The 21,325-nt window shown below is 29.8% G+C and overlaps 1 protein-coding gene across 12 annotated transcripts in view; it reads right to left on the reverse strand.

The window, feature by feature from the left end:
• The window catches only part of LOC129969690 (POU domain, class 2, transcription factor 3-like), a 598,164-nt gene that overhangs the window by 233,139 nt on the left and 343,700 nt on the right, over window positions 1–21,325 (reverse strand). Inside the window, exon 1 of one of the 12 annotated variants that reach the window (XM_056084372.1) lies at window positions 17,203–17,254. The exons of the other annotated variants lie outside the window; for them this stretch is intronic. The gene's annotated coding sequence lies outside the window, so the exon portion shown is untranslated. Of the gene's footprint in view, window positions 1–17,202; window positions 17,255–21,325 lie in introns of those variants that run through there. 12 annotated transcript variants of the gene reach the window in all.

The following is a 21,325-nucleotide window of genomic DNA, read 5'->3' on the forward strand; positions in this document are numbered from 1 at the left end:
ATTAAATGGCTTAAGTTTTCAAAGCAATTAGGATACATTTTATAATACATTTGAGGTTATATGTTCATGAAAATTTAAAACTTAAAAGATTAAATAGACAAATATTCCTCTTCGCACAGAAATTAAATATATTAAACCATTCCTCAGATTTCAAACATTTTCATAACCGAACAATATAGTTTTATAATTTCATCACACATTTTTACAAGAAAACAGATTTCGGTAGCATTAATCCTCGCCAACAAATGATTTATTTTGGTGATTCAAATTTAAGTGACGAATAAGCTAGATTTATTGATTTCCTTAATATATTTACTGAAATACGTATATTTTACCAAATGATTTTATATAAGATCATTTGGTGCAATATATATTTAAAAAATATTAAGATAAATAGAAAATGATTATAATGATATACTGCCCTTTTAATTTTATAAAACTAGCCAGTTTTTAATGACATTATTTTTTATGACTCAAAATCAATTTAAAATGAATTAAAAAGTTGTTATATCTCATATTTTTTAATAAATGTGCTTTTTGAAATTATTTACATTTAATGTATATGCGGTAACAAATATATATTTGAATAATCATATTATCAAATATATCCGAGAAGCCAAATTATCTTAAAATAAATCCTAATAAAAAATAAAGTAAATTCAGAAAAAAATCCCTATACTATTTATTTATTATATCGCAATCGTAATTCATTTCTTCATTCGATAACTTATTTCTGATAGAGCTCTCCAATCACTTACTATGATACAATGGAAATTATTAAAAAAAATGTTAAGAAAAAATTATCTTTTAAAATAATTCAAATTCTTTTTAGAATAAGCATGCTCGAAAGATTGTTTTTGATAACAATTCATATTCGAAAGATGGCTTATAAATAAATTCTAGAATACGAATTCAAAGAACCTCTAATTCTTGATAACAGAATTTAATTATTTTTTAAAGCTTAGTATTTAAAGTGACCACAAGCAGTAAATTAATGAAATATCTTAATTATTTAAAAAATATTCGAATCTCTAGTCCGAAATATTAGCATGTTTTCGGCTTGATATGCTTTTGCTTTTTAAATTCATCTTCAGTTATACAAAGCGATAATATGCGCGCATACACACACACATTATACATAAGTCTTTTATATATCATCCCAAAAGAGCTTCAGTATATACCAGTAATTAGAGCGGTTAAAAAAATATTGTATGAAAGTATGTTTAAACATTTATTGACATTAGCGAAAGAATAGAACGGAAATAAAATTAATGTCATTGAAAAACTAATATCTTAAAATATAAATTGGTATCAAAATGGGCTTGCGGAGAAAATATGCTTCAAAGTTATTGAAACAAATATTTTGATATCTCGCTTTATTTTTAATTAAAAATAAAGCAAGTTTTTGAAGAACCTTGTGTCTTAGGTTACCTATTCCCCCCGAGCTCATTGAAGATATGCCACATGTTGTAGTTCTAGGCCATATTTCTGCCTGTAGAGCATTTTGAACAATTTTTTCATTATACCTTTAGCTATTATATTACTATAAACATCATCATGTTAACAATGATTCCTAAAAATCATTCATTGTACCTCAAATTGCAGTAACGTGTGCTAAGAGAAAGCACCACCCAAGCTCATTGACGATGATGAACTGCAGAAGAAAGTCATCAACCTTCTTCATTCCCTCCCGGAATCTGTTAATCTTAATAGTGACGTCACACGACAATTGTGAAGATGACGATAAAGCTAGGCAACAGAGAAGCCACGTATCAATAGCTATTCACGTGATGAGAAGAGGGAAAAAGGAGACCCGGCTCAAGTTTCTGAGGGGCCCGCGAAAGGGACTCGCAGATTATTAGGCGGATAAGGATCTTTCAAATTGGAAATGTTTGTGAGAATAATTACTCCACTATCATTCGGGAATATGATTGGAGAAAATTTGGTAAATAATACGCGTCATGAATTATGGAAGATGATGCAAAAGTTTTTTGGAACGGCAGTTTTACTATTGGACTACGATAGAAAAACAATGTGCAAATACTCGAAAAGAAAGATAACATCGTATCTGATATTCATCGTGAAGGCAGAGGACAAAGGTTCCATTTTTCTGAGGAAATCGATGCAAAAGTTAAAGATTTATCGTTGTGGAAAAGGAACATAATCACTTTTAAAATAGCTTTCTTTAAATCAGTGAAATAATTACATGAAGACGACCCAAGTGAAGGAAGGCTTTATTGACGATAAATATAGTGATGACAGGATGATAGATAGTTTTGAAATCTTCCTGTTATATAGTTTTCATCCTTTTCATTTATAGAATGTTATTCTGGTAAATAAGTTCCTATTTAAAAATTAGAAGGAAAAAAACTCAAATTATATAAAAATTCTGCGTCACATTCTATAAGAAAATACACGAATTAAAAGTTTAATGGCTAAGAAAATAAAAATCGCAAGTTCAACTTCACTACTTAAATATGTATATAAATTTTAACTTTTTGCAATAAGCATTTCGTATTTTAATTTTATAAACAATATAACAACGTATCAAGGTCCCATTGTATCAGTAAGGATTCGACTGTATCACTTTTTTCAGTTTCAACAAACAAGAGATTCCTCAAAAAATTCTGTACTTTTATTCACGCTCATAACTTAATGCCATTTTCTTTATTTATTACTTTTTCGCCTTAAATGGAATTAGTAAATATTCCTTAAACATTGTCAACAAGATTGTGTTTTTCTCAAAGCAAGCAATATTAAATAGCATTTAATTAGGCTCGAAAAATATTTTTGTTAATAATAATAACAGTATGAAATATAGTGACCAAATTTTTATATTGTAACAGCATATTAGTTTATCAGTAAAACGCAGTATTCTTAAAATAATAATCAAACACTTCTATTTCTCTATCATAATATTATAAAAGCGGTTGAAATGAAGTTGCTAAACAAAAAGAAACATTTTAAATTAATCACTTCTTCGAAATGACAATAAACCGTTCGTTCTGAGATAGTTAAATTTATTTTTTATAATCATTGTCTTCACAATAATAAGAATTAACAGATTTGTTTAAATGAAAATTCATAAATTTAATAAAATTTGGATAGAAATTAAGGATAGATATAAATTAAGTAACGTGAAAAAAAAATCAGTAGTAGCAATTTCTAAGCTATTATAGCATATAGTTTCAGTTGGAAAAATACTCTAAATAAAGAATCATTTTTATGTTCTTTGAGTGAATATATTGTGAGAAAAATTCTCAAAGAAAAGAGAAAAATTGTGAAGCATTAAGTTTTATACAGTCCCTAAAATCTATAATTAATGTTTAGTAAAATATTCTTCTCTAATATTTTAAACACACAAACAAATAAAAAGTTATACTCTTCAGATGCCAAAATTGACCGACTTATGATACTTTGAATTTTATAATTATAGACCGATCAATGGCGCCCTTAATGAAATTTACGAGTTGTTGGCCGATCTTCTTCAAAACGACCACTGAAATATTCTAAAACTGTGCAAAATAGTGCAAATTGCATTAGAATAGTCTTTGTCCACTCAAAACTTCAAAACCTATTCAATTTTAGTTGGAGATGAGTGTAATTTTTCTTCTTTTTTGTTAAACATGTTAATGTATCAAAAATATTTTACAAAGCATGATTAAAAGGACAGAGGAACTGTATAAAATTCACAATTTTTTTAGCAGCACATTTATTTACTGAAATAAAATATTATTCTTCATCAAATAAGATGTTTTAATAAGAAGTGTTTTAATAATAAGATGTTTTAAATAAAAAACAATTTATTTTTTCAATTAGAAATATAATTCACACCTAATAATTTAGAAATGAACTATTGAGTCACAATGGAGACTCTGTATGGATTAGAAAGCAAAACGTAAATTTCATTTTTGTTTTTAAAAGTATACTGCGTTCAAGGAATGAATAAGTAATCAAATTTATTAAAAGAGTTTTAAATGAAAATTAATTATGATCATATTACTTATGTTATAAATATTACTTACAATTCAAGTGCATATAAATTTATAGCTAATTTAAAACTATTCAGAGAGTTTTGATTTTTTAAATTCATATTAAAAGATTAAAAAATATGACAACCATTTCAGAAAATATCACAAATCGAGTACGGTAATCTTTTTCTTTTAAAAAAAGTAGGTACTCGTGAATATTTCATGTCCACTTCACACTTGACTTGGAAAATCGTTGGACTATTAACACCACCTGCAACTTTCCAAAATAGCGGACAATAAATCATCCAATTGACTATTCCGGTCTAATGCATATGCAAGAAGCTTCACTGGTGCTCATTATTCAGGGTGTTCCGGACATTATACATTTAGACATTACCGAAAAGAAATTGCGTCAAATATCAATTCCGTAATATGGTAGTTAAATATACTTGACTTAGGTAATTATGTAGATATTGCTTCTTCTTCTTTTATATATTTAATATATTCAACTCCGAATTCTGCTCGGCGAAAATTACTGCTTTCAACCATCAGTTAAAACAGGCATTAGATATCAATACTTCGGCATGTTAAATGTATAGATATTTCAAAGAATGTTTGAAATTAACACTTACGAAAGCTAAACATGTTAAGAAAAGGCAAACGAACCCTCTATCCAAAACTAGTAAAGCTGAATTATAAAAATGAAACACATATGAAAACATGATAAATATAAATATCATTGATATTTAAAATTAAAATACTTTTTGATAGTTGTTAGTTGTTATGTCGTTTGCGAAGTTTTAATAGCTACAAGGAAAAAAAAATACAAGCGGTTATAAATTTTCAAACATTTTAAGCATAATAGACAAATAATTTTTAATGAGAATATGTTATAAAAATAGATTTTGGATCAAAAACTTATAATCTTGTTTTGCAAAAATAATAATTCTTCGCCAACAAGTCATGACAAATATCACTGATGCTAAAAGCTCGAGAATAAAATTAAACAAAGGATAATTAAAATCTTACAAAACAATAAATTAGAAATTACTGTTAATGAAACTTCCGACTATATAAGAAGATAACTGTAATATGATTTTAACGTTATAATATCATAAATGCCAAATATTATAAAAGTTAGGGAATCGAAAACCTGGATTAAGTCGACATTTCGAAAACGCCTCACCCGATTAAATCAAGATATTATAACGTCGCAGAACATCTTTAAATACAGCAACACTTTATGAAATTAGGCAGCTGCTTAATTTTTATGATATAATTTATAAATCTACAACAAAGGTTGTTTGGACTGTAAAGGAATGAACATTCTCGTATTAAAACTGATTGATTTAAATTTAATTATAATTACACGAGGCTACACACATTTTGTTACTGGGGTTTTTTTTTAACTGATGCAAAATGTATTTAGATACTGAAAACAATCATGACGTTCTTTAGTGGATTTAGTTTACACGTTCATTTGCAGCAGATTTCAACAGCAATTTGCCATTATTTCTCATTTGACCAATCGCTTAATGCCTTGGTTAAACCTTTATCTACATTCGTTCACTAATATTGCCTATATTTTTAGAATAACAACCTAAATAGCTGTGACAGTAATGAATATCGTTATATACAGACGAACTTTCTGAAGCTGTTAACATTACTATTAACTAAATAAAAACAATATTCATCTTTATGATGCCAGAAAGTTCTAGAGAACGAGGACAAATTCACGCTTTTCATTCTGCCTCATTCGTGAAATCTACGAAATGAAAATAGTTTATAAATTCAAGGGTCATTTTTTATATTTATCCCACTTTTTTGTGTGTGTGAGTGCCTAAATAAGCAAAGCAAGGGCTATTTTGATTAAGCCCTTTCATAAAACTATTTTCTCAAGTACTCAGTTTCTCGCTAATAAGATTCCTTTTCTTTTACTTATGGGATAATAGAACTAAATAATACTATTAAGTAATAAAAACAAGAATTTTCATATTATTCGCCTTATCTGATTAAGGAGATAGTTAAGCATAATATATATTATTATAAGTTACTTTATAAAGTTTTAAACATTTTGTAATTCAGTTACACCAAATCTTAATAAGTAGAACTGATGGATAAAAACTGTTTCGTATTTAGAATCAACACATCAAATATAGTAAAAACCAGTCGAAAAATTCCACGTATCAAGCAAATAAATGAATAACAAAAACTTTATATTTATTAATCTATTTTGTTTTTATAAATAAGCAATTCCTTTCTTTGCAATCAAAATACAATAGAGAACAGATTGCAACCAAGGGAAGGAAAAACAGTTTTAAATGATAAGTATCATTACATTAGATAAATGATGTGATACCGAAGAAATAAACACTTCATTAAATCAGAGAATGCCATTAGCCGAAATTCTTATTCTTTGGCTCACAGAAGGTTACTATCTTCTAAACAGAACTCCGGAGAGCGTTTTGCGTGAGACCCTCTTTCATCAACAAAGATATTCAACTTTTAATTACCTGACTTCACATCCTGATGCGTTTACATCTCATAAGAGGTCAATTACCAAAATATTCATCTATAATGCATGCATGATGTAAATTCTATACCCCGCCGGAGGGAAGAGATAAAAAATTGTTTACTCGTAAACAAATCATTAGTATTCAGCTTGCGCACGCTTGAGTTCCTTTCTCCCTGCAAAATGATCGTTGGAGCTTGTTTACGGCATGAATGAAATGTCCTCGTCTTAACCCTTCGTTCCCGCCAAAAGAGTGGCGTACCCACCTTATGATTTTCCGTGACAGTGACACTCATCAATGCCCCGTACCGTAGCATGCAAGTTTTATTATTACTTTTCCTAACAGATTACCATACTGGAAAACACATTAAAACCAGGCATGCATACACGCAGCTGAAGTTTGCACCGTCCTCAGCAGAAGGGGTGGTGAAAGGAAGGAGGCTGGAACAGGGGAAGAATGAAGATAAAAGACACGCTCAGATGCACTTGGAAGTCATTGCTCGAAACAAAGTATGCATATGTATGTAGATGCGGTCAGTTTGTTGTGTGATGTATGTACATGCCAGGTCCTTAAAGGTGGTTTCCGGTGCATCTAAGTCTTTAAAAGTGAGCTTCAGCGGATTGAATTCCGCCCGTATTAAATATGCAGACATAGTTTATTTATTATTTTTATCTTTATGATTTGTGTGGTATTTACTTCTGCACGAAGAGGAATTTAAAATGCCGTTGGTCCAAAACATTTGGATGTTAGAGATATAGTATTTCTTCTAATGAATATAAACGACTTTATATAATATTCTTACATTTAATCATAAAACAGATTTCCAGAGGCTCCATATAGAATTAATATTCATCAATTTGTTATTTTTCGTAAAGAAAATTTTACCGTACAATAAAAAGTATGAAATGATATAAAAATGTGTCAATACTAAAATTTTCGTTTACAAGGATAATTAGGTTGATGTTAGGAATGATTTATTTGAATAGATTTAGCTAAGAAACGAAATAGGAAAGAAATAACAATAATACAAATTTGAGGGCAATAAGAATGAAAAAAAAAAAAGCGAATTTGAACGTAACGAAAGAAATTTTAATATAATTACAAGAAAATAATAATCAACTCAGAAGTTTACCCACCAAATATTCATGATATCAGAAAAAAAATTGTTCCATCAGTTACAAAAAAAATTGTACAGATTTTTTTTTCCAAAAATCGTAAAATTTTTATTTTATAATTCATATACAAATAAAAAAAATGCAGAATTATTTGGGTTATTATTTTTAGTATATAATAAATGCTTTATAGGGAAATTTATATCATATACAATGTTGCCAAAAACAGTATCAATAGAACTGCTCTACCTATGTTTTTGTTGACATCTTTTTAAAAGCCAGAAATCACATAAATAAAACGAAATTACAAAAAATTAAAAGGAGGAAGAAGAAGGAAAGATACTAGTTTCTAGTTTAAATTATATATATATATATATATTCTTTTCTCTTGAGCGGCCACGAACATGGGGTAGGTGAAGGAAGGGGGAATGGCAGAAGGATTCAAGGAATAGAGGGAGAGATCAATAATTTGTTTGTGGATTTAAGTGTGGCCAGTGTGGTTCTCGTTAAAACACAAGTTGCCGGTTTGAAGGTAGAAATCCGAACACGCGGGGACAGGAATTGAAGCTGGAGGCGGAGGCGAGGGGGGAAGGAACGGACGCAAAAAGAAGGACTCGTTTCTTCTCTACAGAGGTATAAAAAAGCAAAAAATCTGAAATCGAAAAATAAGTACATCTGAGAGAGGAAGTTGAGAAGCCAAGGGTACAGCAAGGTACCGAAAGAATAGGCGAGGTATCCATGGTAACAAAGGGGAAGAGAGGAGGTAAAGTTTTGTGTATATATATATTTCAGTCCATATAGGCTATGCGTCCTTTTCCTATCCCCCTCCCTCCAGTAGAAACTACAGAAACTCTAATCCAAGAGAAATGACCAGACGGTTTGTTTCCTTAGCTGCTTGGTGAATGGACAGGGGTGATTTAGTCACCGGGGCCTTCAAATCTACAGAGGTAGGTATCCATGGAAACGACACTCGCATCCTTCTCTTACATCCTATGCTTTTTAGAGAAAGAAGTGGTAGGGGGAGGATGCGACAGAACAACGTTTGCCTTCCCCACCCCTAGATGGCAGATGGGCGGGAAAAATACCACAGATTGGTATGTTGGGAATTAAAATCGCGCTTTCTCTACGTACACCTGCGCTTCTCCGGCGGATACGTCAAGTCAGATGGGGCACGGGAATGGCGAGATACAAGGTTATTAAAAAGCGCAATAGAAAGTTATTATTCAGGAATAAAATACCAAAGCAATAGGGAAGGGAAGAAAAAACAAGACATTTCTTTTCATAAATGAACATTCGTATGCCTTGAAATTTCTTATAATACTTTGATATTTTTTAGAGGCTGCCAACACAATTCTACGTGATAAAAAAAAGGGGAAAATTTATAAAATGAAGCAAGTATTAAGAGAAAATGCCAATAGCATTTTTTAAAAGAAAAAGAAAGGTTTTAATAAGTAATCTAATTTCATGATATATATTATATTAGAGAGATAAATTATCATTTATAAAAACGTTAAAGGTAAGATTCAAAGAATATACTTTCTATCTCTCTCTCATTTCTTTTAATTAAAATTATGGATTAATCGGTTTTAGATAAATTGTAAGTTTTATTAAAAATTAAATTTTAATTAAAACAATAAGAAACTAAATATAAATGCTTAAATACCAAAGAGTGGAGGTATTTTCAAAAAACTTTCAAATATAGTTACAGAGAAATATTCGCCATTAAAAAAAGTACAATGAGGAAACGAATTGCATTATCCTGCAGTCAAAAATTGCTATTTGACGTTATCCTCTTACAAGTAAATCCTACGTTATGTCCCTTCAAACGGAATCCAAAGATCCAAAAAGCGAGTGGGGGAAAAAAGAACTATTTCAATTTTTTCGCTTTTCTTTTTTTCCTTTTCTTTCTTATTACTACTATTATCGGCAGTCGAAATCTCCGTTCTTTTAAGCAATTTTTTTTTCCTCCGCATCCAGCATTGTTTCTCAATCCCCCCGGCACAGCTCCATCGGAGAAAAGAGAGGGGGTGGAGAGCGCTGCCCAGTGGGCGAAGGAAGGGGAGAGTGTATAGAATAAAAAATAATAATAAAATAAGAAAGGAAAAAAAAAGAGAGAGAGAGAATGAAAAAGTAAGGAAAGGTAGTAAGAGATTATAGAAGGGGAAAAGCAGGGGAAGTGTACCAGGTTGCCTAGCGAAAGGTATATCCGAAACACACCGGATTATACTTCGCTATCATCCCTATGTCCGCCCGGGCAGTATGCAGCCTTGAGAGCCGGCTTTTAGCAATGCACGAATGATCAAAAGCGCAACGGATGGCATAATATGGCAGAAGAGAGAAAGGAGCAGAAAAAAAAAAAAGAGAAAGAAATGGCCATTCGAGGACAAAAGTTTTAGATTATTCCTATCGGAATACAGAGAAGGAACAGTGAAGAATTGCATGCATTTCACCTGAAGGAAAGAGAAATGTTTGACTCGCAGAGCTGAAATAAAGGAAAGGGGAAAATCCAAATATTTGATCACAGAAACGGCTACTGGAGCATGAAACAGAGTTACGAAAAGAAATGGTGGCTTCATATCGAATGCACCGAATTTCATTCAAACCGATCAGTTGATAAAAACGCATTCGAAGAACAGCAACTCAGATTCCATCATTTGACTTCGGAATTACGGATGCGAAAAACTGCATGAACGGCTAGGCAAGAAATTTAAAACACACGTACAAATTCAGTGGAACAGAAAATGCACTTTCTAAAAGTAGAGGTAGAATCTCACGTGCCATTACAGTATATGAAGATTCTAATATGAATCGACATAAACTAAATTACTTGTTTTATTTATTGTTGACTTGAAATTGTAAATAAATTGTTATAATTTTGTCTAACTCTTTTCATATTACATGTTCCATGGTACACATACTAATTGTAAACCTTTAATATAGTTCAGAAAAAGTGTAAATGATTCAAATTGTCGAATACTTTCTTACAGTAGAATTCATTTAGAATATTTTCATTCAATAATCTGATAAAATTTACATGTTTTGTGGAAAATAGAAAACTAAAACAAAAAACTCAGCAGAAAGACTAAATTTTAAAAAATTTTAATTGCATCTCTGAATAGTTTCAATAAACGGCAAAACACGCTAAGACAAAAGCAATTAAATTCATGGCATTACTGCATAAACGCATAACATAATATGTTTGCTCAAACCAAAAAATTTACTTAATTTTAAAATTGCATTTCAGACAAAAAGTCATAAAATTTAGAGATGCTTTGAATAATATTTGTAAAAAGAAGGGAGGGGAGGACCTTTTCCATGAAAACGAATTTCAAAATTTTAAATTAGGTGTGGGAGTAGTCATTGTCATGAATGAAGCACATAATTTCTTTCTTTACGCCACATGACATGAAATGTCTTAATACTGTTATGGATATAGCTTCTTTCGTTTTTAATTTCTTATCACTATTAAAGACTTTTGAAACAAACAAAAGTACTATGTTCAGATAGAAAAAAAACAAAAAAACATGAAGATGGAATTACATTACACTTATGCACTTATAGAATTAATTTTTAACTTATACACTTCAAATTTTCTGGATGAATGAAACGCCACGGGCATTAAACAAACAAATAACAACAACAAAAAAGCAACTGAAAATCAGCTCCAAAATTAAGCAAAAACCTAATTGTAACTAATTAAGTTTTCAACATATCTTGGTATATAATTTTGTTTGAAAAAAAAAAGCATTTTAAAATCCCAACGAAATAATCATACATAAAACAAAATATTTAACATTAAAGAAACTTAAATAATGAAGAAAAAAAAAATGCTTTCCATCAAAAAAAATAATTTTCAAGGTGTTACTTATTTTATTTACTTTTTCGCTTGCAAAAATAATAACGTTTATTTAAAATATATTAATTACAATGACAACATTATTTCAGAAATGCGTCACTTCGAAATCAATTTTGTAAGAATAGAAATAATATTTCTGAAAGTTAATTCAAAAGAAGAAGGGGGGGGGGGGAATAAGACAGATGTATGGCATAGTAATCTGATGAACTCTCGAATATTCTAAATTAAAACGAAAGCGTTATCTCATGTTAGACAAGACAATTTATCGCCCTGCAAGAGAACCAGCTGTATTTTTTTTTTTTGCGAGTTATACGAATTTATGATAGCATTTTCACGAAAAGCCATCATATTAATTCAACAAATAGAATTATAGCAGAAGCAAATATCCCCCCCCCCAAAAAAAAGCCCAAGAAATAAAATTTGACTTAAAACATGAATAAATATAAGCATAAGGCTTTACACATAGGGATTGCAATACCGGTATACCGGGATACCGAATACCGGTATTTTGAGCCATTTGTACAATTTTGTAATACCGGTATTCACCAGTTTAAATACCGGTTTTTCGGCATTTACTAAAAAATTGTAAAATTTCTCCACTATATGTTCAGGAATCGCGAACATAGCAAAATAGTATGCGTTTTTGTTTTTATGTCTCTATAGCGGGGGAAATTAATTATCTAATTAACGGCTTAATTAATTGCTTAAATCTAAATTAGCAAAACATGGATTATCCCTGAAAGAAACCCTTAACGACTGATGGAGCAACAATTATGAAAAAAGTTGGAAAGTTGATTGGTGCAAATCAGCAGTTGTGCTATGCACATGGAATTCAATTAGGAGTAATAGATATATTATACCAAAAAAATAAAGAACTGAAGAATCCAAATACTGTGGATATAGAAATTTCGGATTCCAACTTTGAAAAGAGTAAGAGTGAGAATGATATTGAGAATGAAGATAGTGACAATGTAATTGTTGAAGAAGATACTGCTAATGAAGATGAAATATTAACCTATCAAGAATTGCTTCCTATAATTTATAAAGTTCGAAAAATTGTTAAGATATTTAAATGATCCCCTATAAAAAGGATATTTTACTAACATATATATTAACTGAAAATAAAACAGAATATATGTTAATATTAGATTCTAAAACACGTTGGAACAGTTTACTCCTAATGATGGAACGATTTTTGAAACTGAGAAATCCAATCCAAAAAGCAATAATCGACTTAAACCCGTAAATTAATTTTTCAGATAGTGAATTCGACTTAATATCCAGAACTATATCAGCTCTACTTCCAATAAAACTGACTATTGAGGCATTGTGTCGGACAGATTCTAATTTATTAACAGCTAATGCAACAATAAATTTCATGTTGCAGTCACTGAAAGAACAGCACACATCACTATCTGTAGAATTATATATTACATTGAAAAATCGCACAGAAGAAAGGCATACCGAAATAGAAGATGTCTTACAGTATTTACATAATTATAATGATTTTAAAAATGAAAATGAAAAAGAAGAAAAGAAAATAACCAATTCAAATCTGATCAAGTTTGCAGTAAATTTTCTTAAAATTTTTTACCCGAAACCCTATCCACATTCAGAAGAAATCGGTTCAATTATCGAAGATTATGATGTCACTACTGTCGATAGTGAAAAGGAATTGTCTCTTGAACAAAAATTAGAATTAGCGATAAATAAAAAAAAAATCAACAAACCAAAATACAATACGGAAATCAGCTATATCCAAAACCATCCGACGAGAAATCGATTTATTTGAAGATGAGGGATTTAGAGGTAAATACTTGGAAAAAGTATATCGCGCATTCTTAACAGTACCACCAACTAGCGTAGATGCCGAAAGAGCGTTTTCGACAGCTGGTCATTTTTACACAAAATTACTTTTCAGGCTTAATGACAGTACAATTGATGCATTATGTTTTTTAAGATCACATTTCAAAAAGTTGTAATAGTACCCCAGACTGAATAGTGATATTTACAATTTTTTGTGATTTAAATAAATAAAATGTTTCTTTACTTTTTTGTGATTATATACTGTTATAATTTATAAGTTACAAATTATTTTTTGTGATATTTACACCCTCTAACAAAACTGGGAAATAAAACAAAGAAACACCTGTGTTTTCTTTCTTTTTCTAAAATTTCTAATACCGGTATTAAAACCGGTATCCCGGTATTAAGATTTAAAAAATACCGAATACCGGTATTGAACTTTTGGTCCGGTATTGCAATCCCTATTTACACAGAATCTAAGTAGACATATATATATTTAAAGCATAAGATTAGCAGAATAAATGAAAGCAAATTTTTTAAAAAATTAATAACTAAAACCATTAATTAACATTTTAAATTAGGGGATATAATCATTCTACAAATCTAATCACACTGATTAGTCATAACGGTGGATATAATTAAATGAAATATCCCTTTAAAATCATTTATATTTACTTTCCTGATTTCTCTTCACCATGTTCTTTATTGACTGTACTTTGCAATTCGATATTGCAATGCAAAATTTTTATGTTACACACATATTTAGCAGAAAAAATAAACAATGAAATATACTAATTACATAATTTAAAAACTTAATAGATATTATCGGGAGTATGGTTTATGTAATATAACACTAGACTAATAATTCAAAGAGCAAACGACACATTAAACCTCATTTCAGCATACCAAGACAAAAAATTTTAAATAAGCAGTTACTGAACTAGTTAAAAAAAAATAACTTCATTTCAGTTAAAAGAAAAAAAAAAAAAAAAAAAAAAAAAGGAAAATTTCAAATTCCATTCTAAAAGTGAGCCCTCTCTTTATTGCCAAAACGGTCAGCTAAACACAGCACTTGAAATTTATGACAAAAATAGACTGGCGGGGTGGGTTGTAAATAACTATTTCTTCGAAACCATTTCCAAGTTGAAAGACCTTGACCCTTCGGAAAACGACTCCTCTCCCGAAAACATCCCCCGAAAAGTCATCATTAATCAAGGAGTCGAATTTGCCTTTCCCTCGCTCTGGCAGGTAAAATGCAAATGTAGGAGGGCTTCTTGGCTACCCTAATGGCCCGAGGGCAGTACCACGGTATTTCCTTTCCTATGACCAAACATTCTTTCAGTCAAGACCATTTACATGCACCCGCATAATTCAAACTTGTTTACGGTGTTATTATGCTGCGCTGGCACTCCTAGAATTTAACTGCGGACGTTTTCATGGTGCTGGGAAATTAAGAGATTTTTCAATAATTCATTGGTGTCATTAGAAGTAAGTGGAAGTTAAATACTATTAACAAGTTCTTGCAAGTAAAAAAAAAAAAAAATTTTTTTTTCCGATAACCTGATTTGCTTCTGTTCCAAGTAATTATCAATGCTATTCGCTTTCAAAATTGTTTAACAATAAATAATATACTTTCAATATAGCCAGCATATTAGTTCAAATTTTGAATTGCTAAGATGAAAGTAACCAAAGAGAAAAGGATAAGGAAACGGCAAAAAATAAAAGTGCTATGCGATGATGATTTTATGAAGTACGTTCAAGTTAAATAAACATAATCAGGGTATATGTTGTGCAACAGTGATTAACAAACGTGATGCATTAGATGATGCATCTTCTGAGTGAAAAGTTTGTAACTCAGTTTTTGTAGGTTTAATTTAAATTCTCAATCGAATAATCGTAATTTATAAAGAAGGCACAAGAAGCAATTCAGTAAATAAAAATAAATGCTGAAAAACATTTATTTAAAAACTGTAGAGTGTTCACCTTGAACAATAAAGTTGGATTTAAAATACTGAAGGAAAAAAAAAAAACTTGCTCTTTTATAAATATAAAAATTCAGAACGATTTGGAAGAGAATAATAATTTATTAAAACAATTTTTTGAGCTGATGAAATCGAAATTTCTAGAAGAAAAAAACACACTACGTATTCTCATTGAAATAATTTTCAATCATCAAAATACCTCATTTTTCAAATAAATAATATAAAAGTCGATGTTCACAAATCGAAATCAGAGAAGTTCCTCTGTTGAACTGATCTAAGAATAGAATTGAATTTAGTTATTTATTCAGTGAATTCGAAGGTTATTCAGCGATTTTACTCAATTGAGAATAGGGATGAAGAAAATTCTATCCAGTAATATAGTTCCAATCCAAGTAATGGATTTTAAGTCTTTGTGCGAGAGCATACTTTTCTCGAACTTCATTTTCAAAGAAAAAAAAAAATTAACTTTTGTTCCTACTTTTCAACGCTAAGGATAAAAAGGAAGAAAAATATGGATGAATTTCATCAACTTTTCTTCGAAATTCGAAAAGGTTGAAATGAAAAAAATGTTGCAAAATATTGTAAAGACAATTTCAGAAAGAAAAATACGCACTCCACTTTTAAACATACAACTCGGTTAGGAAATGACTTACATCTCTCGAAATAGAGATTCAGAAGTTCGTCCGCATCTCGGATTAATAAATATTTATTTCGCCAATAACGGTGAGCTATCTGTATAAGAAAGAAATTGAATAAGATTCTCATAAATGTGTAGAAAGCGAGAAAACATTCATCATACACATCAATTTCAGGTATTATGAGCAAGGACGTAAAATCAACTCGAAATTTATACTTCTATAACCAAGGCGAAGCCAGAAATTTTGCCCTCATTAGATTTTCAAATAGATAAGTAATAGAAGCGAATTTCAGTTTTGACAAAATATTTAACCCTACATTTTACATCAAGTAAAAAGTTTTCTTTAAAAAAAATGTTAACGTTATTTTATTTTTTAATTAAAAAAATTTAATGCAAAAAAAAAGAAAGAAAGAAAGAAAGAAGGGGGGGGGATGAAAATCCGAATATCACAGATTTGATAAGTCAGTCTAAATAAAGATTAAATATCGAAAAAAAATGCATTTAAATTAAATTTTTAAAAAATTAAATTGGGACAGAAAAAGTTAATTTTAGTATTACTTATAAAAGAAAGAAGTAAAGGAATAGTAATGATAAAAGTTAATTTATCACAACGAACTTGTCAATTGTACTTAAATCAGTATTCATAAATCTTATTTTCATGATGATAGAGAACTAAAATTAGACCATGTCTTTGGATGGATGGCATGACCATATGGATAAACATAAGTTGTTTATAAATGAAGCAAATCTCTTCTTTTCTCCTTACAATGAAATAAAGAAAAGATTTTTACTGTTGTTTTAATATAATTTATGGTATTGAATTATTTTTTTTAATTCTAAATAAAAGACCAGTGTATGTATTGTTCGAATTTAATAATTTAACTATTATTTAAAAAAAAGTAATACTCAATAATTTGATACATGCATTAGAAACAATTTATATGAGATTCCCGTATAAAATGGTTAAAATCATGTACTGTATAAATTCGCATTATTCGAAATCTCGTTAAATGGGAAATTTATTTATACATCAGTTTAATGTAAACACATTTGCTATACCACATGAAGTCTTTCAAACAACCCGTTTTTTCTTTTACCACATCATATTATGAGAGTCTACATTATTTCATAAAATAACTTAAATAAAAATAAATAATTTGGCTATATTGTAATTTTGTTAAAATCTATCAAAGAAGATTTTCAAACGCATTTCAAGAATGAAGGGTTTCAAATACATTTCTATTTGATTTAACATGAGCTTAATCATAAAAAAGAGGACAATACAATATTTAACTATTCATAAAGAGGCTAAAAAAATTAATTACCATATCGGAACTAATCCGGAAAGGGAACTGTATACCGTTTCATTCTGAAAGAAAGTCGGACGTCGAAAGAAAGCCGGTACCCATTAGGCGGCATTTTGACATTTTCAAGTTGCCGAGAAGATCTATCGACTCGGGATCAAAGGTTACTGATTTCCGAGCTCCTGAAATATCTTCCAGTTCAAACTACGATTTGTCCGGAAAGAAGAGAAAGATTGCAACACAAGAAGAAGAAACAGAAATGGAGAAGGCAAGGAAGGAATATTCACGAGGGACACGCTTTAAAATAAAGATAAGACTGGAAAAAGTTGTTTCTAAACGAGGTACCAAATGTAATCGAGCAAGCTCAACGTGGTCTTAACGAGCCGTCCATCCAGAGATAAGGAAGAACTCCATTCCCTTTACCGCTATTTCGTTTTATTTGGAATAAAAAAATATATTTAAAAAAAAACTAATAGAATCGTAAGATTTTTCGAAACCATTTGCATAATAGCAATAAATAAAATTGTAGAAGTACGTGGAATTGTAAAAAATTTGGAATTTATACAAAAAACTTTTAGATAAAAATTAAAATTTAATGAAATTGATGGACGTTTTAGAAATTTTTACCCATACCAGAATATGTTATATAAATTATGAATTTAATACTCATTTGGAAGTTCATTAAAACTACCAATAAATTAAGAGATGTGATCATAAAATCTAATTTTAAAATGGAAGCGCATTGCAGTTATTTTATGGGTACTTAACATGCACTTGTATTAAAAAAGATTTTTTTCCCTGGAATTTCTAATTTAAAACAAATATAAAAAAATCACTTTTTTAGCCTCCCCATATCTCTTTATTTATTTATTGAAATATTTTTTATGCTATACTGATCAGTTAAATTCGCAAGATAAAATTCTTTTGACATTTAAACTCATGTTTATTTAAATAATAAATTCTCGGAAAACACAGTAAAATAATTCTTTTAAGATTTTATAATTAACATACTCAATATTTTAAAATTTTAATAATTCCTAACCAAACTTCAGTATTACAATATACTAATTTTAATACAGAATTAAAAAAAAAATGCTTAAGAAATCAGGTATTTCCCCGATGAGGGTATAAAACCTCATAAATTTAATAAAGAATACAGAATAATTTGATCATTTCAGCACAGCGAAAGTTTAAATCTCTTTCAGCATAAAATTGCAACAAATAAAATTAACTCACAAAAATATTTGCCAAATTTTATGATAATCGCATTACATTTTTTTTTTAACTAGACCAGATTTTTCAAAAAAAAAAAAAAAAAAAAAATCTATATTTAGCGTAAAGCTACAACAAACAAAATTACTTCATAAATGTGTCAAATTTTATGACAGCCACTTTACATTTTTTTAAAACTAGACCAGATTTTTCAACATATCGCACTGTTATAATTTTGGTGGCACAATTTTTACGCAAAAGATTTAAATTGAATGTTTAATTCAATAGAAAATGGCATTCTTTAAAAAAATTTACTTTTATATTTATTCTTCACATACACTTTTTTGTCAGTTTTTGGTTAATCTCTTACAATGGCGCCTCTGGCAATCGGCTTAGTAATGAAACACACCGTATATATTATTAGATTATTACAAATACAATTAAATAAATTTAAAATATTTTATTCCTTGATAAAAAAAATGCTTCATTTAGGATGCACTTATTATTCAGAAAAAGGTTTAATGTTGGCACATACATTTTTAATCTAATTTATACAAAATTATATATATATATGATAACCTTTGCAAGATTGCTTATTAAAAAATCTTCATGTTGACGTTGTAATAACGTAAAAATGTATTGCAGTGAAGAGAAAAGATTAAATTTTAATTTTCAGAAATGGATAGTAATAAAGCAGAAGAGAAAAATTGTCTTTCCTGTAAGAAGTATATCACTGAACAAATTTTTTAACAGGGAAAAAAAAAAAAAAAAAAACAGCCCTATGATTGATATGAGGAAAAAAAAAATAACCCACGGAGTACAGGGGTAGTAAGAATAGCAGCAGATTAGTTTCGATTAAGGAAGTTTTCACAGAAATTAGTAAGAAAGGAGATTGGATGAACCTCACGGGAATACAGAAGCAGGCAACACAAATAGGAAGAGGGAAATAAAGAAAAAAAAAAAAAAAAATCAAAACCCCCCAACAACCCGGAAAAAAAAAGGCAAAGAAATCAACTCTTTCACAAGAATCAAGGGAAGGGCAAGAGAGAAGGGGAATCTTTATTGACAAGTTAGTCTGAATGGTTTCTAATTTTCTTCTTCCGGATAAATACCTAGGATATGTAAACCGAAAGAGATAAGAAAAAAAAAAGTCAAGAAACTGATAGAATAGTCTGAAATAACCAATCTGCAGTTCAATAAGCGAGGGTTCGCTGCTAGGGACCGGACGATGGTCCTCGACTCTGCAAGTGAGACACAATGACCAAATGAAAGGAGTACATACAAGAAAGGAAGGAGAGAAAAAAAAGAAACAAGAGACAGAAAGGGGAAAAAGTGTTAGTTGGGGGAAGGCAGAGGATTTTCGTTTCTCGCTCTGTTTTGTTTCATGAAATACGTTTCCGATCTTCCGTCGGGCCAGTGGCACAGAAAATTTCGCCGAGGTGATCGATACCAATTTTGAAGCTGCTGTACACCAACAATTGTCAGACTTCCTGAAAACCCACCTCTAACCGGTCTCTTCCCCCATTTCATTCTTGTCTCCTCTCCCCCCTACACAACAACCATTCTCCAAACAACTACTCAGAAGTAAAACATAAGAAAATAAAGAGAAGGTTAAGAGGGAAAAGAGAGAGATGGAGAGAGAAAGAAAAAAAGTTTTCTATCTTAGTTATAAGAAGCGGCTGCCTAACAGTTACAAGGCGTGTGACACGTGAAGTTTTCTCAGCAGCGGGCCGAGTATTGTCCATTAGGCACAATCATCGTGTTTCTGAAGAACATACAACAGGGCGCCGCCCAGAAGCGACTTGCAACCGCCTATTATTGGAATTACCTATTTGCCGAAAATAAACGGATAGGTAGAGATAAAATAATTCACTGGTGAGAAATGACTTCAAGAAAATGCTCTTAGCAAAAATAGTATTCCGAGGGCGTCAGTGTTTATTCTTTTTCGATATGTATTATTACTGCGTTCCTCCGCCTCTGAATGGAACACAGACGCATTTCATTCATTTAAAATGCCCCATGTGACGCGGAATTGTTTTATTTGATAGTTGAAAGACTGAAAGTCAAGAAAAAATTTAGTGAGCGAAATTACAAAAAATAATTTTATTCAGTCAGAAATCAAAATGGCAGTCAATCATCATGCACAAAAGTTTTTTAAATGAATATCAACATTCTTTATAAACATTTTAAAATTTTAATGTTTCATTCCTAAACCATCCAACCTTGAATCAATTTTGTGAATTGTCGGTAAGAATTTTATCATACTGCATAATAAAACCAATACTAACATATAATAACCCAGAACTGAATTTTTTAAAATTAATTTTTGTCATAAAAATAATAAATTCAAATTTTGTACGATATCATGAATTGTGATTCGGCCAATCAGTAAAGAATACAAGATTCCAGTAAGTTTTACCTGGAAAGTAACGCTAGTAAAAATACTGACTTCTCTATGTTTAATAACTTGTGATCTGAAGAATGAATAATAATAATATAGAAGAGCAAGAGCTTCGGATGATTATATTATTTTTCAGAATGATTAAATGAAGTAGAAGCTATAAATATTCACATCTTTAAAAATTTCTAACTCCAAAAAACTTTAAATATGTGTGATGTTACCTCATTAATTTAAAGAAAGAATAATGAATACTTTATACAAAGCTATATTTTTCGGTTTAAATAAGCTACAGTGAAATGGATTAAAAAAAAAACTTACATAGTGCAGGAATCGAATATAAGGCTCTGTATAATATAACAAAAGTACAACGAACTGCTTTAAATCTGCACCAAACACGCTAAGAATTTAATTTTAAAATGAATCATATTTCTGAAAATTTTATACCGATCATGTATTTACGGTTTTAAGATAAAATATTTTTATACTGATCATTAGTAATAACATCGTTTCAAACAAGAAATATTTAAATTG

This window comes from Argiope bruennichi, chromosome 5 (genome assembly GCF_947563725.1).
Source record: "Argiope bruennichi chromosome 5, qqArgBrue1.1, whole genome shotgun sequence".
Classification (NCBI taxonomy): domain Eukaryota; kingdom Metazoa; phylum Arthropoda; class Arachnida; order Araneae; family Araneidae; genus Argiope; species Argiope bruennichi.